This window comes from Lissotriton vulgaris, chromosome 10, assembly GCF_964263255.1.
Source record: "Lissotriton vulgaris chromosome 10, aLisVul1.2, whole genome shotgun sequence".
NCBI lineage: Eukaryota > Metazoa > Chordata > Amphibia > Caudata > Salamandridae > Lissotriton > Lissotriton vulgaris.
Genome location: NC_141698.1, coordinates 771549861 through 771575790, shown reverse-complemented (window position 1 = coordinate 771575790; position 25930 = coordinate 771549861). Strand labels below are relative to the sequence as shown.

Here is a 25930-nt window from a genome sequence, read left to right as displayed (position 1 = left end):
CCTTATGCCACATATTTATTCATTCACCCAATGCATTTCGGGAGAAACTCCCTTCTTCGGGGGTGTCTAAAGTACACAAAAGAGAGATTGCCTATCAGTTAGATGGCCAACACATTTTACAAATACAATGCTTATCAAACTGCTGCGTTTTTATGCATGACAACGAAATAGCCTCTACATTCTTTTCTATCGCTCTCTCGGAGCACGCTCTATTATTGCCATGATTCATGTATGTGCAACACAATTCAAACGTTCCCAATATTCAACTATTTCTACTCCCAATCTGGAATTTGTTCAACATCATTGGTTGCTCGTTTTTTCCACAATGGTGCCCCCTCCCCTACAATCCTTGCTTAAACTAATTCGAGGGCCTCTAAGATTTCGTGCTCACCGTGACAATGTTTGTTTAAAAACGAGAGACTGCATCACCATCCTTGCTATGCATTTCACCCTCGGCGGCGCTGCTTTCCAATCCTACTCTTTTCTTTCTGAAAAAGCTTTACACATTTCTGGTAAACGCTCACGTAAATAGCCTTTCTCCCCTTCAGCTGCGTTATCACGTGACCCACTGATTAGCATTGGAGCTCCGCAAAAAACTACCGACGCTACATTCCCTGTCCCGCTTTAACTCCTTCCTGGCACCACATCTCCCAGAACCCCTCACAAATTATGCAATTTATACAAAACATCTCAATACCCTGAAAACCTGATTCCTTTGTGGTTTCTGGGTTTTTACGGTGTGTTCCCTGAAAACGCTTCAACATTAAACTTGTGCAGAAAAGAACTTGTTTTAAATTGAATTGTATTTATAAGAAATATTTGGTTACACCTGACAGAACCACTGTACATTTTGCATTACTATACCCAGGTTCTGAGGGGCACAGGGTCACCCCATTGTTTACTGAGCCATCCAAAATGTGTCAGTAAGAGAAGCCATTTGTTCAGCCCACTCCAAATAGGGCGGGAAGACAAATGGCAAAACATTGACGCCCCTTACTGCGTCAGGCTCTCGGAGGAGTATCAAAGTAATCAAGTGAGAGAAATGGATACTTGTAACAATTCTAAACCATTAGTTTAAAATACTATGGTATCCTCAAAGGACCCAATGTCTACTGGTGTTGCGGTATATTTCTTTCATCCGCCCCTACATTGTGGTCTTCGGCAGTTATCAATGGATACCATAGAAAGTGTGGGTGCCTGCCTCATCCAGAGGCTCCTCTGGTCTAGATTGCAGTGTCCAGAGATGAAAAGTAGGGTTAGTGCAAAAAAGGAAAAAAGAGGATAAAAATAAGATCGGCACCTTAGTAGTTTTAATGAATAGGTGGAGATCTTATATTAAAAATAATTGGGTACTTCTACTAGATCAAGTTACTGGATCTAAAAGTGTGGATTTCCAAAGCGTGTCGACATGTTTCAGCCCCCTTTGGCTCAACGGAGTCTATGGGGCTTTCGTCAGGACAGAGTGGACAAACAAACATAGAAAAATCTACTCACACTATTTGTGTGGTGTTCAAGGGTTGATATTTGGAGGGTCAATTTAACCACCCGAGTCTTATTAACCTGTAAAAGAGTAAACAGACATATTGTACAAGGATAACTATCCTACACACTCACAAAGTTATGGGAGCAGGAATAGGCACCGTAGTTAGCTATAGTCCATACTACTGGGTGAAATGTATATTAACCTAATTTAACATGTGCGTTTTGCACGGTGGAATATAACCTGTTAGGGCAGAGGAAAGAGGGCGGAAGGCGAAAGTGAACAAATTTTATAAATTTTACAAAATAGACATAATTAAGGGCTAATATTCGGTAAAGAAACACTGCGATGTTTTTGGCAATGGGCTGGTTCTCACATAGTCATAGTGTTGAATATAACATCAAAATGAGATGCCGAGCTAGAGACTGTACTTATACCTCTATGCAAAATTGAAAACACTATGCCGAGGTTTCGAGTTGTTTAAAGGCAAAGGAAGTCATATCAGAGTGGAAAATGAATATGTGACCTTTCTAGTATCAAGGTGTAAGTTGTAGAATGATAATTACAAGTATAGTAAAGCGCCGAGTGGTGCCTGGGTCCCTTCGTGGTTGGATGCAGACAGCGTTTGTATAGCGCTGAAAAAAGAACACTCCCAAGGTCATTTTTGTAAACTTACCCCGAGTTACAGGGTAATTCGCTTCCATCGGGGAGTCCCAGAGCTGGAAGGGAAGGGTGAAGAGAGATGAGAATCTCCTTACCTTACGGGACGAGACTACTTCCCTGTCTTGTGTATGCCGCCATTACCTGCGTGTGAAGGGAATTCCGCCGCTTGTGCTGACTCTGCCCCCGGATGTGAAACTTGCATCAGGGAGGCGGTTTTTGGCGGAGATCCTTTGAATAGACAACTTTATTGGCTGTGAATGACATACAACAGCGGTAGTGCTTGTATATGGTGTCGAGAGGTGCTCACACGATTATGGATCGCGACATTATTAAAAATAATTACAACTCGAATTGATGTGAAAATAACAGCAGTAGTGCTCAGATTTTGGGTGGTCACCAGGCAGTTATGGCTATCCGTGATTCTTTTATAACTGCGTAAAGAAGGCAGCCTGATAAGTAATAACCCTCTACTTGAAAGTATTTAGCAGATTGGTGGGTGTCAGAATAGTGGTGACATATATATTCAAGAACAGGGAATAATATGGTTGTGACTCAGATTGGATATTCAAATAGTCAGTGTGGAGTTAATGGGCAGCAAACTGATGCCAGGGAACATTATCGTTAAAACCCGTGACATTGGTTTTCAAACGGTCCACCCATCTCTGTTCTTTTTCATATAACTTTTTTTCAGCATTTGTGGTTTTTTCAGTAAGCATTTCGATGACAGTCCATCGGATGTCATTGCATGAATGACCTGCCTCCACAAAATGGGCACACAGTTTAGTTGTTGTCTTTTTGAGACGGATGTTGCTCCTGTGTTCCCCTATTCTGGTTTTGAGCTTCCTGCACGTCATTCCTATGTATATTTTTTGCAAGGACAACTGGCCATATATATTACATAGGTAGAGTTGCAGTTTGTGTGTTGTTTTTGGGTCCATAAAAGGGTCTCTGACAGTTGTAATTGTTTTGTATGGGTAGTATATTGACAGGCTGTACAGTTACCGCATGGGTAATGGCCACTTACTGGTGACATGGTGATGTTCCTGGTTATCTCCTGGGTTTGTATGTTTTTAGGTCGTGTGTGGACCAACGTATCTCGCAGATTTTTTGTTCTTCTATTCGCAAAACGCGGTTTTGGCCAATTGAATTTCCCTGTGTTGAGGATCTTCCAATTTTTATTCACCAGTTTTTGAACCTCATAGGAAGATGGGCAAAATGTTGTCACACATGTCATGAGGTCCGGGATGGGGTCTTTAGGATAGGTTTGTAGGAGACTATCTCTAGGTTGGTTGTTTGCACGTTTCATACATTTATGAATGGTGGTTTGAGTATAATCTCTTTGCTTTAGCTTGATGCATAGTTCCATTGCTTGAGCTTTATAATCATCTGTCTTTGTGCAGTTACGTTTCAATCGTAAAAACTGGCTATAGGGCAAGTTGTCCCTTAGCGGTTTAGGGTGATGACTTTTGTAAGAAAGTAGACTGTTTTTGGCAGTAGGTTTTGTATATGTTTTTGTTTTCAACTGATTATCTTCTGCAAAAATTGTTAGGTCAAGGAAGTCTATGGATGAATTGTTGGCCATGTGTGTGAATTTTAGCCAAGGATCCCTCTCATTCAGCCACCTTAAGAAAAGTTCCAGATCAAGTTTTATGTCCCAAATGAGGAAAATATCGTCGATGTATCTCTTCCAGTATAAAATACTGGAAGAGTACGGATTGGCCTCATTGAGTACATGTTGTTGTTCAAAATGGCTGACGTACAATCCAGCCACCGAGGGGGCGAAGGCACTGCCCATCGACGTTCCATGGTTTTGTAAATATAGGACACCGTTATATTCGAAAAAATTCTCTTTAAGTGCTAACTGACAACACTGCAGGATGAAATGTCTCGGTGTGTTGTAATTCCACTCTTCATTGTAAAGGACATCTTCCAGCATTTGTAGGGTGTCGTCTTGGGGTAGGCTGGTATACAGCGACTCCACATCAAGGCCTACTAGAAGCATGGTTTTTTGATCAAAGGAGATATCCTTGATTTGTACTAGTAGGTCGCGTGTATCCTTGAGATAGGTTGGTGTCTTTTGCACCAAAGGTTTGAGAAATTCATCTGCAAATTTAGACAGAGGTTCAAGTAATGATCCTATACCTGCCACGATCGGGCGTCCTGGTGGTGGTAATTTATTCTTATGCGTTTTGGGTAAAGAATAAAAGAAAGGGATTTTGGGTTCCTCTGTGCAGAGGTAGTCCGCCTCCTTTCCTGTTATCCACCTGTTGGTTTCTGCCTCATGGACCATTATGGAGATGGTATTCCGAAGTCTTTCCGTGGGATCTTCATCAATTTGTTTGTAGTACTTTGTATCTGACAAGAGGGAGAGGCATTGTAGATTGTAACCCTCTTTGCTGAGGATCACAATTCCTCCCCCCTTGTCCGTGGGTTTGATGACTATGTTTTCATTAGATTCCAGAGTTTTCAGGGCCTGGCGTTCTTTGTTGCTCAAATTTTGAAAGTGATGTTTCTTTTTGGTTGTTATTTCATCTATGCCTTTAAGTAATGCTTGCTCAAAAGTGTGGATTTCAGGTGGTATGCTGCCTGCTGGAGGGTTAAAGGTAGATTTTCTTCTTAGGTTAGTATCTCCCTCAGATGGTGGAGAAAGCTTATCTGCGAAAAATGCCTTGAGTTTCAAGGTGCGGCAGAATTCAGCTAGTTCACACTTGAGCTTAAAGGTATCTACTGGTGGTGTAGGGACAAATCCTAACCCTTTTTCCAAGACTTTCTTTTGGTCTTCTGTTAAGTCTATGTTGGCAAGATTAATTACTAGCGAGTGTTTGTTTTGCTCGTGCCCGGTTGGGCAGATGACATGCTTCTTGTTTGTACGTTCCTCTGTTGGTCCTGCCAGACTATGGTTTTCTTTCTCCCTCTGGATTGGTTTCGGCCCCTGCCTAAAAAAGGCGGCTGTTGTTGTGGTTGCATTTGTTGTTCTAGCTGTTGTTCATTACCAAGTTGTGGTATTTGTTGCATGCCGTAATTGTAAGGTGTCATCCATCCGCCATATGGTGGCATGTAGGGTTGGAAGTGAGGCATATTCATGTTGGGATAGAAAGGTCTTTGCCATCGGTTTCCCCTCCTGAATCTGTGGAATCGGTTGTAGTACTCGGAGGAGTATGTCAACGGCGGAGACGGAGTTGTTTCCACCGTTATTTCATTGCCATAGGAACTTATTCATAAAATGCTTCTTTAGACATTTTTCTATGTGATTAAAGGAACACTAAGCCCTCAACTGATGGCTGTTTCTTTCCCCGAGTTGTACACTATACTACCAGATTCTCTAGAGGGTTCTGTGAAAATTGGTGAAAATTGGTATCAGAAAAAGATGAGTTACACCTATGTGAGCTGATGAGTTAGTCTGGACCAGACTGCTCATTCTGCCCCTCTGGCATTTTCAAAGTGGGCAGAATGCTAGGGGCTGCTTTCAGAACAGCAGAGACTAGCATTACCCAGCAACTGCCCCATGGTCCCACTCCTGCAGTGGCCTCTGGCTTGCACATTTTTGCCAGGACAGATTTTGGTTTGCAGTCCTACCCAGGAGGTGCAAACTCCTTACAAGAGAGACATTTGAGACCAACATTTGACAGGACAACAATTGACCTAAATCTCCTGCCCGACAACCATTGTAAGTAAGCTTATGGGGTAAGCTGGCTGATGGGGAGAAAGCTAACAAGACTGTCCTCCACGTGATAGACCCTTTATTAGATAAGCCCCAAAAAGAGGTGGCGACCCTCACTTTGAAAGTCGCACTGTTGGATCAGCGAGCTGAAGATGCAGAGGAACGCAGCAGGGGCAAAAACATTAGATTGGTTGGCCTTCCCGAGGCCTCTGAGGGGTCCAATATGGTGCCATTTTTCAAACAATGGTGCCTTGGGCATGTCCCAATTCTTCGTGCAGTAAAGGGCCCACAAGTGCTGGCGCAGCAACCCACTCTAAGAGCACAGTCCCGTCTAATAGTAGCGGCCTTACTAAAGTACAGAGTCATCCTGTAGTACACGGCCTGCACAAAAGCCCCCCCCTGGAGCTTGGGAATGCCAAAATCATCCTCTTCTTGGGCTAAACTTTGGCAGTTCAGTGCCAGAGGGCATCCTACTCTGAGGTGAAACGTTCCCTGCAGGACTTGGGGCTTCAGTATATGTTGCTGTTCCCTGCTTGCCTCAAGATTATATCCAATGGCCACACAATCTTCTGTGATTTACCACAGGTGAGGTGTGGAACTGCATCTAGTCCCGATGCGCGTGGGAGCAATAGATGCAGGGCCTGCTGCTTCACCCCAATGCCCCAATTGGAGGCACAGGGCAGGCTCCTTGGAGGTGCGTCTGACCAAGCAACAAATGGACTTGGTCAGAGAGTGCATTGGAGGTGACCAGACAGCTTAGCAGTACGCCCAGTCATGGACCCAGGGACCATTGATCTGTTACCTCTGGTGATGGATCCAATTCAGACTTGGCCCTCACTGGACCCGCCCAAGGCCCACTCCGGACACCCAGATTGGCTTATGATCTTTGTTCATTACCAGTTAGCATTGTAGCCTGTGTTGCTTGCCCGGGGCCCTGGTGTGTGAAGGCTGCAAACCATGTTGTCCCCCTCATTATTGAGGTTCCGTGAATTCTGAACCCGTTTCATAAAGGTCATGATATCGATACGAATTTGGTAGTAGCGAACCGTAACTAGTTAGTGCGGCAAGTACGAGTGTTTTCGTCATGTTAGATCGATGGATTCACTATGTATTTAGGGATTTCGTTCTGAACCCTCGGGTTCCATTTTGTGGTTGCCCTCACATAGGCCGATGACTACGGCCGAACGAGTCTTTGGTACACGTACACCTTTAGCTGACTTCTAGATGACCTGAGCGAACTGACCCCGTTGCCTGAAGCTAAACTTGTGAAGCCAGTTCCTTGTCCGGTAGTTGATCAAGATAGAGATCAAAGAGCAGGACATTGTTGAGTTTATTATACATGCACACACCCTTTATCTAGCTTCTCATCTGTTTCTGTTCCTTCTTTTATGGACTGTTTATGGTTTGGGTTGTGGTCTTTTATTATGGGTTTGTCCGGCCTGTCCAAGCAAGAATGTTGGGTTTCCCCGTGTAATTGATGGTGGGCTGGACAACTGAAAAGTGGGATTGTCGTCATGCAATACCTTTTGCAATGTTACCTTTGATTGGACAGTTCGTAAATAATGGGTGTTTGTCAGGAATGTGATTTTTAGCATAAAAGATGATGTATCGCAATCCAAAAATTAAGCAGTCTCTAGCGAACCTACTTGTGTCGTACTTCGTAGACTTCTGTTCCTGATTGCAGCCAGTAAATTTGATCTTTGACGTCACCGAGAAGTATCCCGTATCTCTGTATTCTAAGACCGGTGAACCCGAAGACATTGGGCGTGCCCCTGGCGCCGCTGGTTTCTAAAACCCAGATCTTCAGTATTGCTATCCTGGCTCTACCAACTGGGCCTAATGCACTTCTGATAGTGGCGGTGTTTGTCAGAGGATGCCTTTGTCCCTGTTCATTCAGTGCTGGTGAGCTGCTCAAGGCAGATGCAAGTCGAGCCTTGGTGCTGGACTCCTGGTGACACTCAAGTTATTGGTTTGTTCGGGTTTGGGTGCCTAACTGTTGGCATGTCTAAGTGGGTGGGAAGAGGGGTTGGGTTGTTGGGCAACTGGGCACACGGAATTCCTCACATTTGTACTACCGGGGGCCAACCACCCATGTCTGATGTGTAGTACAGGGCCTCGCACTGATGTTTGCAGCCCAGAGCCTTATGCCGGGTCGCACTGGAGAGCCCTAGGGATTCCCGTCACTCCTACACACCACATGTACCGCGCAAATACCCTGCTACAAGATCTTCACCTGCAATGTCATGGGGATGCACTCAGCTCATACAAACAACTCCTGATACACCCTTACTTGGTGAGGAAAGGTGTGGACATTGCATTCCTCCAGGAAACTCACTTGGCAGGGTCCGAATCATCACATCTTCTCAGGAGATCGCAAGGCTAGGTCTTCACCATTGGCTACTCATCTTTTGCCAGGGGCACACTTCTATGGATTCGTGCAGGGATCCCCTTCCTTTGAGAGTACCAGCACATTGACAAAAAAGGATGATACGTACTCCTTGCCGTAACGATGGATGGGAGATCTTTGGGGCAATTTCAATCCGCCTGTATTCCTGGAATCCCTGGCCACTCATATGTGTATGTCCTTGAGTGGCTTCTAGGATGCTGGGAGGTGACTTCAACTATTTGGCAGATATATCATTAGACAGATCATCCCCCCTGCTTCTAGACTTACCAGTCAGGAAACTGGCCACCATCTTCCAGCAATGGTTGATGGACTGGGAACTCCTGGACTTCTGGTGTCTTCACCACAGCCAGAGGCAGAAGTGTTCATTTTACTCGCTGGTGCACGATCTTCATGTGCAACTGGTTGGGATATTGGTGTCTCCAGCAGTCGTTAGACCAAACCATGCAGCTGGAATTACTGACCTATACTTAATCTGACCATAATCTGCTCATGTTGCGTTTACACTGGATCCCTACATGGAGACTCTGAGCTGAGCCCCTGTTTGATGTGGTATTCCGAGGCTCCTTATGGTAAGGGATCAGTGATTATTTTCCACATAATTAGGGCTCAGCGCCAGGGGCGGTGGTCTGAGAGGCATTTAAGATGATAAATAGGGACCACTGTACAGGTGTTCCGGCTAGGGTATGCAAAACTCTAGAGTCTGAGCCTAGTATACGAGCCCTAGAGGTCACATCTCTGCTGGACCCCTCCCATCTCCCGGAACTCCTAGTAAAGCTAGCGTCCCATATGGATACCACACACCATTTGGGCCTTTTCTCCTACAAAGAACAAGTAGCTAAATCACATGCGGAGGAAGGCAAGGCTGAGAGGCTGGTGTCCTGACTTGTCTCCATAGACCGCCAATCACAAACAAACTCCGAGCTGCAGAAGGTGTGTTGCTACATACCCAATCCAACACTCCCTAGTGGTTTATGTGCCATTACAGGACCTTATTTGGGGGCCCTGACCTTGCCACTGACAATATGATAGACAGATTTCTGGCTAGACTGAACCTGCCACACCTTCCAGACACTGTTCATCATGCCCTAGGCCAACCGATTCGTGAACCTGAAATCAGAGGGGGACATTAAGGACTTGACATTGGGAAAGTCCCCTTGGGTAGATGGGCTGGTACCCCAACTTGCGACCCTATATAACGCTCTGTGGAAGGCAGGCGCACTGCCCCCTATCTGTAGGGAGGCCCTGCTGATTTAACTGCTGAAGCCGGGGAGGGACCCAGAGGACACCTCCTCGTATCGCCCCTTGTCAATGCTCACATTAGATCACAAAATCCTTATCAAGGTCCCGGCTACCCGACTGCAATCCCATTTATCCCTCTTGAGCCACAAAAATCAGATTAGCTTTATTCCACTTCACAACATCTATCTGGGTGCTGGATAAGACCCCTGGTGATACAGCCCCAAAGGCAGTGGTGCTATCGGTTGACTTGCATAAGGCCTTTGGTACCCACCACTGTAGGCATTTGCAAATGGTCATGAATCCCTTGAACATGGACCCAGAGTGGGCCAAATGGGTAATACTGCTATATACTGGAGGCCGAGAATAGGTAAAAACTGGGCAAAACATATTGGACCCCATTGAGATTTACACGTGCACGCGACTGGGGTGCCCTCTCTCGCCCATTCTGTTTGCATTGGCGATAGAGCTGTTTGCTGACACTATTCAGCAGTGGACGGGGCCTAGGTATACAAATCTCAATATACCCACACAATATGCTCCTTTTGTTCCACGATGCCTGCACTGGGGTGCCTTGTGGAATCTCGATGCTCAGACGCCTGGGAGAGGCAACAGGCTTATGTACCAGTTGAGAGAAGTCCTGCATCTTCTCATTTAGCATGACTACTGTGGCTCACCCCAGGTGGTCCGCGATAATGGGCTGAAGTGGGAGCCTCGAACATTAAAGTATCTTGGAATCTGGGTTTTCCATAGGGACATGTATGGCCTGGAGGGTAATCTTGGAGTTGCGCTCAGATCCTGAAGAGGTAGTGTAGCATTCTGACGCACACTGAGACTCCCCTTGATTATGCAAGAAGCGTTTATGAAAATGATTATCCTGCCCAGACTGCTGTATTATGTGGTGAACCCCCCCTCTGGATACTCCAGTATTGGTTTTGCTCCCTGGACACCCCGATGTGGGAATGAATGTGGGCCGGGGGTCGTTGCAGGGCATTGCTGCATACTATCCATTAATCTACATACAAGGGTAGGTGGACGGGGTGTCCCAAACCTTGAGCTATACCACACAGTGGCGAAAGTGCAATGGCTGCCCTGCTTGCTGGTGGGCAGTCAGAGCAGGATTGGGGTCCTATGGAGCAAACCGTGATCGAGTATGGTTGGTGCCACTGATGCTGGGGGTATTCCCTACTAGGGGACCGACCCCAAAATACTGCAGATCACACTACACTGTTGAGTGAATTTCGCTAGGAACACATGCCAATATTGCCACTATTCCCGAGTCCTATTGCTGGTGGGTCTACCAACACCAGTCAGGGGCCTACTTTCGGCCCACATGATGCACACCTGGACTGCAACAAACATACCCACGGTCAGGGACTGTTACGCGAGTAGATAATGTTCTCTAGAGGACCTAGTGAAGGAAACCTGGTTTCCCACTTCACTGTTCCTTGCATATACCAAAGTAGTATGGCAACAGGGCCAGCAGGCTGAGCCGGTGGAGCATGAGATCATCTACATTAACCTTACTTTTGGGGAGGGCCAAAGGGTAGTATCCTGGGTATATAGATTAGCTTGACTTCAATCGCAGGTGGCTTTTACGAGGTTCCGGGTCAAGTGAGCGGCAGTGGTGGGTCAAGAGTCATAAGCTTGTGAATGGGCCTGAGCACTGGAGGGTACACACTGTGTCCCGGAACACCCACTTTCACTACAGGCAGGCTTCATGTGGGACTAAGCCAACTCCCCTAACCAATTCTAGTGCTGCTCTCACCAGCAGGGCCGGACTGGGAACCAAAACCGGCCCCGGCAAAGTGCTCGGCCGCCTACCACCCCTCCCCCCGTAGGTTGGGGGTGTGACCGAGCTCTTTGCCGGGCCGGTTTTTGACCGATTTTGTTACAGGGACGATTTTGCAGCTATGCTGCATAAACTGCCCTGTAACAAAAACGGCCCCCAGGGCCCAAAACCGGCCCCCACCTTTGCAGCACACCGGGGGATTGCCCGATGCACGCAACGGCCAGTCCGGCCCTGCTCACCAGCATGAGAGCAGCTCCAGGATTGGAGGAAACAGCCTCACTCAGCGCTCCTCAGAGCACTAGAGGCCTTGACTAGATCAGGAGACCGTGAAAGGCTCTCAAAATTGGTTAGATGGGACTTTCAGTTCTCAAAATTAGCCATAGATCTAGCTGCCAACCTCTACAACCTATTTTGCTTTTTATGTGTGCCCTCACAATCTGTTATCGCTACTCTACTCAAAAAGATGATTTGCCTCTTGTTATAGTTATGAAAAACGATCTTAAAACTGCACAGGAGTTTATATAATGGAATAACATAAATATTGAATAGTAGTAAAAAGGGTGTGACAGGGACACCTCTATACCCTTTGTCTGGAATGGGATTATTAATTTAGCACTGGGACTACTCCTGTAAATTTAATAAAAATCTACTTTTATAAGGTCAACCAGTTCTTGGGGAATGTCTGTGAAGTCCCTGGTAGCTGTGACACAAGCAGCAGACATTATCCAGAGACGTGCATGTTAAATTGGATGTGTGACGTTACAACGCATACTTTTACAACGCCTACCTTTACAACGCAATTTTTACACCGCAACATCCATTACAACGCATACCATTACAACGAATTCTTTGAAACTACCTTTACAACGCATTCCACTACAACGCATACTACATTTACAACGCATACCATTACAACGCATAACATTACATTGCATGTAAGGTAGGTATTGGATAGTGTAGGGGTAAAAATTACTATTCTAACTCCAGGGGGTGCAACAGTAGGGTAAGTGTTGGATAGTGTAGGGGTTAAAATTACTATTCTACCTCCAGGGGGTGCAACAGTAGGGTAAGTGTTGGATAGTGTAGTGGTAAAAATGACTATTTTAACTCCAGGGTGTGCAACAGTGAGGTAAGTGTTGGATAGTGTAAGGGTACTATGCGTTGTAATGCTATGCGTTGTAATGGTATGCGTTGTAATGACTGCGTTGTAATGGCATGCGTTGTAAAGGTTGCATTGTAAATGCATGCGTTGTAATGGATGTTGCGTTGTAAAAGTTTCGTTGTAATGGTAGTGCGGTGTAAAAGTTGCGTTGTAAAGGTTGTTTCCCTGTTAAATTCAATCCGTACTAACAAACTTAAGGTAAATAACAGAACATAATGAAATTCCCAAACCAATTTGAAAAAATGCAATTACCTAAAAGAAACAAAGATCAATAAAATAGATTAAGGGGGATATTCATTTTTAAGGTTTTAATGCAAAAAACCTCAAGAAAAAGTAACGTACAATCAAAACAGTTCTCTGCTGACCAGAACTTTGGCTTGATGTCACGCCACATTGGAATGGAGGTTGCATACACAAATCTGGTCATCCTGGTCAAAGTTTTTAATTTTGGTCTTAGTCTCAGATATTGAAGTCAAACTATTCCAGTGGGGCAAAGTCTGTGGCGGGTAAGGGTTCCTTGAAGTCGGATATGCCAGTGTTCAGCTCTCACTGAAGCTGTTGGTTCTGGTGCCAAAAAGTTTGAACAGGACAAATCTGTATTTTGCCGTTGCTGCAATCTCTTTTTAGTTCAACTAGATTTACTGCCAAGTACAAGGTTTTACCTACATACATAATCACTCTTTAGAAGTTAAAATCCTCTAGCTTGGCAAGACTTGAAGCTGTAGCTGGGCAGGGCTCTACAAGGCTGGGTACCTTCAATGGTAGGTCCAGCTGAAACACATTTTCTGCACAGCAGAACGCTCTGGCCAGGAGGAACCTGGTTTAATTGTTCATCTTGGATGCAACCACCCTGCGTAAATTCAGCACTGTATGCTAGTTCTCTAGATGTGAATAAATGTATGTGTCACTACTTTTATTAAAGTGCTGACAAGTTATTACTACTCATTCTTGCAACCACTTGTTCCTCAAGCCACACATCTAGGCACCAGGTCTCTCTAATACAAGGTTTAATTCTCTGTGATACGTTGGACCTTCTTGGAGTCAGGAGTCTTGCTTTTTTGTCCTTGACGCAGGCAAACCACTTGGCCCTTAGAGAACAATTCTAGTCTCTGGATGTCTGCAGGATTCTGGAGTCCTCTCCCAACATGAGTCTTCTAACAGGGCCACCTTCTGAAAGTGGATTTTTCCTACTTGCAGGAATGTTCTGAGCAGGGTACAGTTGAGGTGCTAGATGTATCCTGTATAATAGCCAATGGTTGGAGAAAGTCTGCCACCCAGTCCTGACTATTTTCTCAGTCTCTCCACCTCCTCTTTTAGCATGTCCTCTTTGCCGTACTGTAAATGTACCCAAGAGCTCAGGTTCCAATGTGGCAAAAACCAGTGCCACAAGGGAGGCCTGTCTTCAGCTGTTTAGTGACTCCCCTATTTACATGAGCTTCTCCTCCTATCTGACAAGATCAAACTGGTTCTCCCTACAGTGACTGGCGCTTGGCTGCCTTGGAGGTCCCTATGAATGAATAGAAAAAGCCCTCTTTGGTGTCTCCAAGTCAAAAGAGTAAGCATTAAAGCTGACCTGTGTTCTGCCAACTGTCCCTGTCCACTATCTCAGCTATTGGTTAGTGGTTAACTCCTATCTGTTCTTTGTGGGCTCCGAAGTCGAAAGGGATGGACAAGGGGACCCTACTCACAACGGAACCAGGGTAATATAAGTATTTAAAAAAAGACAGTGGTTCCTGTGGAACAATACTTATTATTTACTGATAATGCAAATAGTGAAAATTGCATGTATAAGCAGGGATCAGTGGGATGTGCGATAGAAAGAGACTCAATTACACTGGTTTAGTTTATAAAATGATTTGTATTGAATCAAACAAAAATAAGAAATAAAGGTAATTTCAAATAAGTTCTACAATAATTATTTACAGTTGTGGATTGTGTCCCAAGTGAAATTATGAACCAAAGCATATGGAAACATTTGTGAAACAATATGTGCAAGGTTTCAGATACATTTTGTTATATACAAAAAGCGACCAATTCCTTTTTCCAAATACATAACATCTATAGAATTATAGAATGCCAGTTCTATTGGTTTGCTTTTCTCTATTGTCAACAATATGTGCAAGGTTTCAGATAAATGTTGTTATATACTAAAAGCGACCAATTCCTTTTTCCAAATACATAACACATATTGAATGATAGAATGCCAGTTCTATTGGTTCGCTTTTCTCAATTGTCGACAGCGTTTCGACCCTAACATGAATATCGGGTCTTTTCAGGATTTAAAGATGTGGGGTACATATGTTGTCAGGATTGCTCAGTGAGGGTGAAGTGCGTGGGAACCATTTGCAGGTGAAGGTAGAAATAAAAGTGCTCACTAAGAAACCCTGCCGTGTTCCCTATTGAATATGTGGCTTAAACAATTCCCATGTGATGCTCAATGGCTGTCCTTTTTAGGTCTCGGCTAGTAACGCGCTGAAAGTGCGTTCTCGCCAGAGAACTATTGTCGGCGTCTCAGCAGTCTGAGAACACCGAAGTGAGACAAGATCTGGCCGCGCGCAGCGTTTCCCCATAGGAGAACGTTGTACGCGCGGCCAGGTCTTGTCTCCACAGCATTGCATGCAGAGAGGATCGCGTCGCGCGCCTCTCTGGAATGCAGGGGGGGTCTGCATACCAGCGCGCGACGCAGCTAAAGAGGAGACTGAGTGCGGGAGAGGCGGAGGCAGGCTTACAGACGAGCACGTGTGCGATGAACCCTGGATTGCTGCAATGTTCGTTTGTGTGTAAGAAAAGGTTAGATTACAGTGGTTTGTGCTGCGCCTATTTTTGTGGGAGGGAAGCGTGCACTGTTGGCGATGTATGTGCTGTAACTTTGGTCTGTGAGGAGAACGTGCATTGCTGCACCCTGTGCCCTACTTTATCTTCTGTACGTAAACCATCATGCACAACCCTGCCCGCGCAGTACCTGTTCTGTGTGCGTGCATCTGAGTGCGAGGGACACTTGCAGTACTACCATGGCTGTACCTGTTCTCCGTACAAGTGAAACTTGCTCTGCTACACCCAGTACTGTATCTTTCCTGTGAGAAAGAAGTTTATAAATCTGCTGCCCGTGCAATGTCTGTCCTGTATGTGTGTGAAAAAATATTTCAAAAACACCTGTCAAGTTCTTGTGTATGCCTAGAATATCGGCTTGCCCAGACCCGTGCTGTACTCAGTCTGTGTGTGACAGAAACCTTTACTACTGCTGTCCTGTCCTCCTCCTGCCATTTCACATGTGTATGTTTGTGTAAGGAAGCCAGCTATGATAATGCTGCCACCCACAGTGTGTGTTCAGAGAATCATTCATTACAGCTACCTGTCCTGTGTTTTTGCATGTGCAAGAAGAGTGCCGCTGCACTTGCTGTACCTGTTGTGTGTGTGAAGCAAGCTTGCACTACCGATTCCAATTCTGTACTACTTCTAGAAAACAAAGAAGGGACTCTTAGTTGTTTTCATTACAGGCAGGGAGCATTAACTAAAGGCAGTATGACCTGCCTGCTCGTTATCTGTTTCCTGGCTGTATGTTAAAAGTTGGATTATTAAATTGCCGTCTATGCCAAGCAAAACAGTGTCTTAAACTATGATTCTTTCAGGAAAAATATTCTCGGTAAGTGGACTGGTGAAATACCCTACAATTCGACTTCTGACACCAATTTCACTCTTACTTCAGCACACAAGAAGAGCAGTAAATTCAGACATGAAGCTGCTGTATACAGAGAATGAACTCTTCAAAAGCTTGGGTTGCTGCATTAATAATGCAAATAAACATAGAATTCTGTTCCATGTGTATATGAGGAAAGCCGCTTCTGGACATAATATAAATATGTGACGACTGCACCTGGCAGGTTAGTAGCAGGCTGAGATTGAAGTAGTGACTGCATCCGAGAGCTGATGGAAGTGACAGCACGCGCCTCTCCTTTTATTTAAAAGGATTCCCAGCCTGAGGCGCACAACCACACACACACAACCACAAAGACAGCCACACACACAACCACACACACATACAACCACACACATAACCACACACACAACCACACTCACAACCACACACATAACACCACACACAGCTACACACACACACACACAACCACACACACACACAACCACACACAACCACACACACACACAACCAGACACAAACAACCACACACACAACCACACACGCATACAAACACACAACCACACACACAACCACACAAACAACCACAACTACACACAAAAGCACACATACAACCACACATACAAACACGCACACAACCACACACAACCACACCGTCAGTGCACACTTTTACCAGGCACAGACACCATCAGTCGTCAGTGCACGCTTTCACCAGGCACAAACACCACCAGCCGTCAGTGCACATTTTTATCGGGCCCAAGCACCACCAGCCTCCAGTGCACACTTCCACCAGGCCCACACCACCAGACGTCAGTGCATGCTTTCACAAGGCACACACACACCACCAGCTGTCAGTGTACGCTTTCATCAGACACACACCACCAGCCGTCAGTGTAGGCTTTCACCAGGCACACACAACACCAGCCTTCAGTGCACGCTTCCACCAGGCACACACACCACCAGCCGGCAGTGCACAATTTCTACAGGCACACACACCACCAGCCATCAATGCACACATCAATTGTTAACGCATCCACAATTAACTATTGTAGCAATCGCAGTATGGCACACTTTACTTTTAAACATATTCATCTAAAGCGCAGCATGCCACCATTGCTACAAAAATAAATACAAATGTTTTTGGCCTACAATTTATAGACTTTTTTGTTGCAGTTGGTGTTGCAATATTTAGCAATACCAATAGCTCAAACTTAATTAACCCGAGACCTATTGCATTGTAAATGCTTGTTGCTTCAAGGTGTTGCTTCCATTGAAGTCGTTGTCCTTGTTTCTGCGGGCGCTGTGTAGCAGTCACCGCAGTCAGGGTAAGATTCTTTGTTCTATATTCAAGGGGCTTCTCGGAGGAACTGCATCTGTCCGTCCTCCGTGTTGCCAATAAGCATGGGGATTAAAAAGACAGAACCAGACAGTCACCTGGTAAGGATTTACCACCACTTCCTATCCATTTAACCCTTCTGACCAGCAGTCCCTGTTTAATCCATTCCAGTGCCTACCCCATTTAAGGCCTTGTTCCTCACTGAGATCCAGGTTTCCTTCTCTTGTGGTGATAAAATGGGAACATTGGCCAGTACTATTCGGTATGGTGTCGCAGCAGGAGGGAAGTCCAGATATTCACTTGTCCTAATTGGAGGACCTATAGGTGGATCGCTATAGACAAGGGTATCAGTAACTAGGTGGGGACCACTCACTGTTAGATATACCTACCCACGTAGAGGATCTATGTGTCTGTGTAGATAGATGGCTCAATAACCCCTGAGAACACCTCAGGCCTGTAACATTACTGACTGTCTTGACCAAGGGCTCATGAATAGGTAAAACACTAGAGGAGGGGCGTGTTTAATTAATATGTTCAGGGGATGGCCAAGGAGGGTGCCAGCATGTTTCACAGCGGGATGTTATAGTAGACTCAGAGGGTTTAATCTTTAGTAAATCCATGCAGGAAGTAGTAAGACTTTCTATTTAGCCTATTAGCCATACATTCTAGTGTAGATCTAACATATGACTCCAGTGATTTGACAGCATCATCACTTAGTTTCTTAAGGATATCACTCGAGGCTTTGGGAGCAGCTATTTTGGCAGCAGACCTTGAGGTATCTTTTTAACTAGTTTTTGCATTTATGGGCGTTCTCAAAGTTTGATTCAACATTAACAGCACCAGCCTATGCTTTCTGGAGCGTTTAGGTGGTGGTTAAGAATCACTGTCGCATGCAGAGATGGTTCTTGACACATTTTGTACACACCCACTACAACCTTTGTCAGGTAAAGTGAGTTAATCACTATCAGGTGCATTAACAGGAGCTAAATTATCGGGTTGAGACTGAATTTGAGTGTCAGAGGCCAATAAACCTGCCCCACAAGTTAATAGACTATCTTTCACACTTGTTATTTGTTTATCGATTGCCCCCTTAGCACCTGTTATGTATTTCAATATAGACGTATGAGGGTTATTTGAAATCCCAGCTTTATCAATTGTATGGGGTTGCTTTCTTTTCCCCTTCCTCGGTCAGTGCCTAGACAATTTGCAATCAGTGTTATAGGAAAATACTCAATGGCAACCTCGTTCCCTTACATGAGCTACCTCCTAATACGCAATATCGCATACGCAAATATAACAAGCATTTGCAATGTAATAGGTCTCGCATTAGGAAAGTTTAAGCTATTGGTATTGTAACTAACAATTTTTTTATTTGTTTTGTTTTTGAAAATAGCGAAATTAATAGCTTTGTCATTTACAATGCCAATAGTCATAACTTTCGCAAATGTGACACCTACAGCATTTGTAATGCAATATGTGTTGCATTTACATGACTTACATGTATTGATATTACAAATAACAATGGCTTTTATTTTTTTTCAATATTTAATACTTAAATAAAAATTATTGTTATTTATAATGGCAATAGCTTAAAGTTTTGTAAATAACTTTTGTGAAGATTATTTTCAGTGTATTTTATTGTGACAAAAATCCAAGAACAGCAGTGAAATATTAACATCTTTTTGTTACATTTGTAGCAAAGCTTGAAACATTGAGAGAACATATTTGAACCAGTTGTTGTTGAATGGTTGCACAGATTGATGATGTGGTGGCGAACGAGTGATGCTGTGGTGTTGAGTGATGCTGTGGTAGCACATAGTGATGTTGTGGTGCCCCTGAGTGATGCTGTGGTGGTGCGGAGTGATGCTGTATGCTATGTTTTGTTTTGCAATCCTATGTTTTGTTATGCTATGCTTTGTTATGCTATGCTGTTTTGTTATGCTATGCTATGTTTTGTTATGCTATGTTTTGTTTTGTTATGCTATGTTTTGTTGAGTTTTATTATGCTATGCTTTGTTTTGCTATGCTATGCTTTGTTATGCTATGCTATGTTTTGTTATGTTTTATTATGCTATGCTATTTTTTGTTATGTTTTATTATGCTATGCTTTGTTTTGCTATGCTATGTTTTGATATGCTATGCTTTGCTATGCTATTATATGTTTTGTTTTGCTATGCTATGTTTTGTTGTGTTTTGTTAAGCTATGCTATGTTTTGTTGTGTTTTGCTAGGTTTTGTTATGCTATGTGTTGATGTGTTTTGTTATACTATGTTTTGTTTTGCTATGCTATGTTTTGTTATGCTATGCTATGTTTTGCTATCCTATGCTTTGTTTTCTTATGCTATGTTTAGTTTTGCTATCCTATGCTTTGTTTTGTTATACTATGCTTTGTTGTGTTTTGTTATACTATTCTTTGATATGCTATGCTAAGCTTTGTTTTGTTATGCTATGTTGTGATTTGTTATGCTATGCTATGTTTTGTTGTGTTTTGCTATGTTTTGTGTTTTGCTATGTTTTGTTATGCTATGTTTTGTTATACTATGCTTTGTTTTAGGTTATGTTATGTTTTGTTATGTTATGCTATGTTTTGTTCTGCTATGTTCTGCTATGCTTTGTTTTGTTATGCTTTGTTTTGTTATGCTATGCTTTGTTGTGTTTTGCTATCCTATGTTTTGTTTTGCTATCCTATGTTTTGTTTTGCTGACCTATGCTTTGTTTTGTTATGCTATGCTATGTTTTTTTATGCTATGCTGGTGAGGGTGTGTGAGGGTGAGGGTGAGTGAGGGTGAGGGTGAGTGAGGGTGCGGGTGAGTGAGGGTGAGGGTGTGTGAGGGTGAGGGTGTGTGAGGGTGTGTGAGGGTGAGGGAGTGTGAGAGGGTGAGTGGGTGTGGGAGGGTCCTTGGGTGTGAGAGGGTGTGTGGGTGTGAGAGGGTGAGTGGGTGTGGGAGGGTCAGTGGGTGTGAGAGGGTGTGTGAGGGTGCGAGGGTGTGTGAGGGTGAGAGGATGTGTGAGGGTGAGAGGGTGTGTGAGGGTGAGAGGGTGTGTGAGGGTGAGAGGGGGAGAGGGTGTGAGAGGGGGTGAGAGGGTGTGTGAGGGTGAAAGGGTGGGTGAGGGTGAAAGGGTGGGTGAGGGTGAGAGTGAGAGGGTGGGTGAGGGTGAGAGTGAGAGGGTGGGTGAGGGTGAGAGGGTGGGTGAGGGTGAGAGGGTGGGTGAGGGTGAGAGGGTGGGTGAGGGTGAGAGGGTGGGTGAGAGTGAGAGGGTGGGTGAGAGTGAGAGGGTGGGTGATAGTGAGAGGGTGGAAGGGTGGGTGAGGGGGTGTGAGGGTTAGGGGATGTGAGGGTTAGGGGATGTGAGGGTTAGGGGATGTGAGGGTGAGGGGATGTGAGGGTGAGGGGGTGTGAGGAGATGTGTGGGTGAGGGGATGTGTGGGTGAGGGGATGTGAGGGGATGTGTGGGTGAGGGGATGTGTGGGTGAGGGGGTGTGAGGGTGAGGGGGTGTGAGGGTGAGGGGGTGTGAGGGTGTGTGAGTGTGGGAGGGTGTGTGAGTGTGGGAGGGTGTGTGAGTGTGGGAGGGTGTGTGAGTGTGGGAGGGTGTGTGAGTGTGGGAGGGTGTGTGAGTGTGAGAGGGTGTGTGAGTGTGAGAGGGTGTGTGAGGGTGAGAGGGTGTGTGAGGGTGAGAGGGTGTGAGAGGGTGAGAGGGTGTGTGAGGGTGAGAGGGTGTGTGAGGGTGAGAGGGTGTGTGAGTGTGTGAGGGTGAGAGGGTGTGTGAGGGTGAGAGGGTGTGTGAGGGTGAGAGGGTGTGTGAGGGTGAGAGGGTGTGTGAGGGTGAGAGGGTGTGTGAGGGTGAGAGGGTGTGTGAGGGTGAGAGGGTGTGTGAGGGTGAGAGGGTGTGTGAGGGTGAGAGGGTGTGTGAGGGTGAAAGGGTGGGTGAGGGTGAGAGGGTGGGTGAGGGTGGAAGGGTGGGTGAGGGGATGTGAGGGTGGGTGAGGGGATGTGAGGGTGAGGGAGGGTGAGGGGATGTGAGGGTGAGGGTGGGTGAGGGGATGTGAGGGTGTGTGAGGGTGAGGGGATGTGAGGGTGTGTGAGGGTGAGGGGATGTGAGGGTGAGGGGATGTGAGGGTGTGTGAGTGTGAGAGGGTGTGTGAGTGTGAGAGGGTGTGTGAGGGTGAGAGGGGGTGAGAGGGTGTGTGAGGGGTGAGGGTCTGAGGGTGAGAGAGGGTGTGTGAGGGTGGGTGATAGTGTGAGGGTGAGTGAGGGTGAGAGGGTGTGTGAGGGTGTGTGAGGGTGAGGGTCCGAAGTAAATGACGCCAGGGCAAACATCAGAAGACAGAGAGAAGAGACTGTGTCGTGACTGCATTGGTCCATTTCAGAATCAGGATTGGGCAGAGTCAGCACAGTCTGCGAGGGATCAACGTGTCTAGAGGCAAAGCATAGCGGATGTAGCATTGCAGCTAGCAAGTCGAGTGTTTTCAAGCTGAGTGTCCCTAGAGAGATGGCAACACAGCAACAGCATTTGAGCAGCAAGGCTACTGTAAACAAGCACGGTAGGCTTTCACTTTCGTCCAGAAAAAAAATGAGAAAGGTGCAGAGAATGCCAAACAAAACACAGTTTCCCCGTGAAATGGATGCAAAAAAAACAAGCTCTCGGCATTGCTGTGGTGGGGGGACGGAGGAGTGGGAGCGCATTCCTTTGAAGTCTGATGCCAAGGCTCAGACAAATGGTGGTGTGCGATGTCTACACAGGGGGGTGGGGGAGCGGCAGCCTTTGAAGTCTGATGCCGAGGCACAGACAAATGGTAGTGTGTGATGTGGCTGGCTCTGTGCTCGCGCATAGCTCACATGATCCGCAGGCTAGGTAGACTTTTCTTTCCCGCTTCCTATAATCTCGCCTATTCATTCCTGTGGGATATAATAGGCGAGACCTAAAAATACAGTATATATAAGTCCTTCCTACTGTGGGAAGAACGCTAGTGCAGTCGAATGGAAATTAGCCAAACCAAAGGGGGTGCCCTGCATTGTCTCTGGAAGGGTGGACGGGCGCTTGCGGTCCCGTGCAGGGTGGCAGAGCAGGCGCTAATTAACGTGATCCAGTGGACGTGGCGAGCAGGAAGCAGAGAGTCTGTGACTCGCAGCCCCCTGCAGCGGTGTCACCTGCGGCTGCCCCCAACATCTTAAGGCAATGTCAATAGCGTTGCAGACCCTGTGACAGAGGGGCTAACAGAGCAGGTGCTAAATAGCCAATGTGCGTGCCAAGCAGGCAACAGGGACTCTGAGACGCGCAGTTCCCCGCTGCGGTTTCACCCTTGGCTTCCCCCAACATCTTGCATCAATGTCAATAGTGTTGGGACCCTGTCCTCTCACTTTAGAGCTTTCTGGAAGTTTATCAGTTCTCCCATTTTCAATTACCTAGCTGCTGCCAAAGATGAAGTGACAATTTTGTCCATTTGTTGAGTGAAATACTTTAATTCTGTGCAGTTGTCATTTACATTTGTGCATTCAATGACTGGTCACAAGGTAGATTTTTATCCATCGCAGCATCCATACAAGAGGGTCTGAGCACCACAAGCGTGGAGGTTTCTGCTGCGGATGAGGATGGTGGGTATGAATGCTTAAAGAATACACGGTGCAAAAAGGCCATAAAACAAGCTGCAGACTGGGTATGTGACACCATCCTTTATTTTCACTATGGCAGCACCAGCATCTTTTATAATGTGAACCCAGAGCTGAGTGGAAGGGCATGCACCAATTTTTGACAGCTGTCTCATTATAAATGACCCACTAACTGGCAAGAAACAAGAATGGGGGCAATTAAAACAAACTAAAAGCACCTCTGGTCACTCACGCTCCACGGTAACACCATCTCCACACAAGGCACAGCACATAACCCACTGTGCCAGCCACTTGCTCCGCGTGGTGCAGAACGCTACCAGCTCTAGCCCCCCTCGGCGGGGTATGCAGCCCTGTATAAATGCTCCAGTACATGAATGCAATACAAACAGCTGCAAGAGGGGCACGCGGCTGCCGCCGTACAACACAAGCGTGCCCTGCGGGGAGAGCGTGGGTGCCACAGGGGCACACAAGGGGCAGCAGTGTTCAGAGCCTGGCTTGGGTTTCGTCTCAATTTTCCTGCCAACGGCGTGGCACGACTTGGCAGTCGTGTGAAAGAGTAGCTGCCCCGGGATCGGGTTCCCACTCCGAGGAGGGGCTGAGACATCACTCTGGGTGCTACATGCTTCAATTGTGCACGAGAGACAGGAGGAATGCCCAGAGAGGCGCGGACAAGCCGCGTCCTGCCCACCACAGGACCATCAAGGGCAGCACCGGGCAGGCCCAGTGCAATGCTCAGTGTGCCTACACAGGCACATCTGTCAGAGTCTGACACTTGGCGCTACGCCAGAGTGAGAGTCAAGCACTTAGTGCACATAAGGCCGCGCTGATGGGGCAGGTAGACATGGGCATGGCTGTTAAATATGCTGCATGTGAAAAGCAGCTAACCCAGGGAAACCCTCACACCTGGAACCAGAGTATACAAACGGCGCTGACAGCGTGCCGCCCCTCCGCCTGAAAGGAAAAGACAGGGTACTGACAGGGGGCGAAGAGGGGCGGCGTTATGAAGCTAGGCTCCACATCTACAACCCTCGGCAAACATTGGAAGCCTTTGAAAATTGGAACAAAGATGATGGCAGAAAAACAATGCAAGCAAACTACAAAGAAGACCAGCACAGACAAGCGTGGCCTCACGGCCGCGAAAGTTAAAGTGGTGCATGTACAGCGTTTCCTTTACGGGAGCGAGCAGTGGCAGGCCCGATAATTGCTTACAGATGGTGCCGCTGCTGGCTCCCTCAAGGGAATCGCCATACGTGCGCAAGTACTGATAGGAAACTGCAAAACATGCACGAGTTTCAAGAAAAGTGCTGAGCGATTCCAAGAGGTCTCTCTAAGCTGCGTAGCAAGACCTAAAAATAAGGAGTGCATTCCCCTCCACTTCCATAGCAGACGCAGACCAGCCTGCCTTTTTTCAAGTGCGTTGATGGCTTACAAGAAGTCTTGTTCAATTCCTTGTTTCTTGAAAGTATCCCATAGTTGGTTCTGTTGACAAGATCAAAAGCCAATTTAAGATCGATGAAGGTTAGATAGAGCGGATGCTTGATCATCTTCGTATATTTGACACAGATCACAAATAGTTTTGTGGCTTGATTGATGATACTAATTCCTTTGCAGAATCCCCGCCTGTGCATCTGTAAGGACTGTGTTTTTATCTGCACAGGCCTGCAACCTATTGAAAAGGACCCGCCCTTAGTTTTCCCAGTGCTGTCCAAAAGCGAGATAGGTCTGTAATTGCACTGTAACACTTTGCTTCCTTTTTTATGAAAAGGAACTATAATGGCGGATCACCAAGAGAGCGAGACATTGCCTGATCTTATGACTGCGCTGAATATCATGTGCAGGGCTACAGACCAAGCCTTGGGGTCTGATCGAAATATATTGACAGATACACACCCACGGGCCTGGGGTTTAGTTGGCCTTCTGGTCTAAGATCGCTCTTTCTACCTCTGGCAGAGAACAGTAGCTTTCTCCGTTGGTGGGGGAGTATTGGGGTGAAGAAACAGTCGGGTACAATCACCACCAGCATATGTGGTCTTGTAATGGTCTACTCAGGTCTGGGTGGTAATATGGTTTTCCATGGACCGTGGATCATCTAAATATTAAGCAATGTTCCTCCAGAAGGAATTACTGTCCTTTTTTTCTGCTGCCTTGGTTCGGTCTTGTCATACTTCTTGCTGGTATAGCAGTTTCTTGCCCTTGATTAGTGCTTTGTAGTCTCTCATTGTGGCCCTGAAGAGGAGCTTGCCTCCTTAGGGGACATATCACTTCTTGTAAGAAAGTTTCAACTTGTTCTTGACTCCTCTACACTCATTGAACCAACATGTGTCTGGTATCTTGTTTTTGCTCCTTGTTGTCCAAGGTGCTGACCAGCTGCATGTGAAATCCATTGAGAGTTTGGTATAATTTGCTAGTATTGTCTCTGGCTTGTCACTGACCTTGGTGGTAGCCAGAAAATATTCAAGGCACATTTTTTATGGAGTCTCGTTGCTCAAGTGATTCTCTCTATTCTATTTAACAGCTTGTCTGTTGTTGTTTGGGGTGATACTGGCGGCGAAGCATTTGGCTGTTCATTGCTCAGCCAGGATGGAGCACTTGAGACTAATGGGGTTGCGGTCACTCTCTGGTCTTTGGATCACTTCCATGTCCAGGACCAAGTCCCAGCACTCTCTGGGGAACAAGATATAAGTGATCAAGCTGGATCTTCTGCTGTTCCGAAATGTATCCAATCCTCTTGATAAGATAGAGTGGGTGAGAGTGTTAAAAGCTGTTGGATGGCCCAAGAACATGCCATTATCTTGGATTTGCACACATTTGTTTTGCCCATCAAGCAGTGCTTTCTCTGTTTCAGTTAGGGTAGAAACCAAAGTGCCAATATCCCCTTTCGTTATGTTTCTCCAGATCATGCCTGAACATGAAATAGGATTAATGCTG

The 25930-nt window shown here is 46.0% G+C and overlaps 1 protein-coding gene across 1 annotated transcript in view; it reads left to right on the top strand.

The window, feature by feature from the left end:
- The window catches only part of OSBPL3 (oxysterol binding protein like 3), a 909495-nt gene that overhangs the window by 838498 nt on the left and 45067 nt on the right, over nt 1-25930 (top strand). The window lies entirely within an intron of this gene.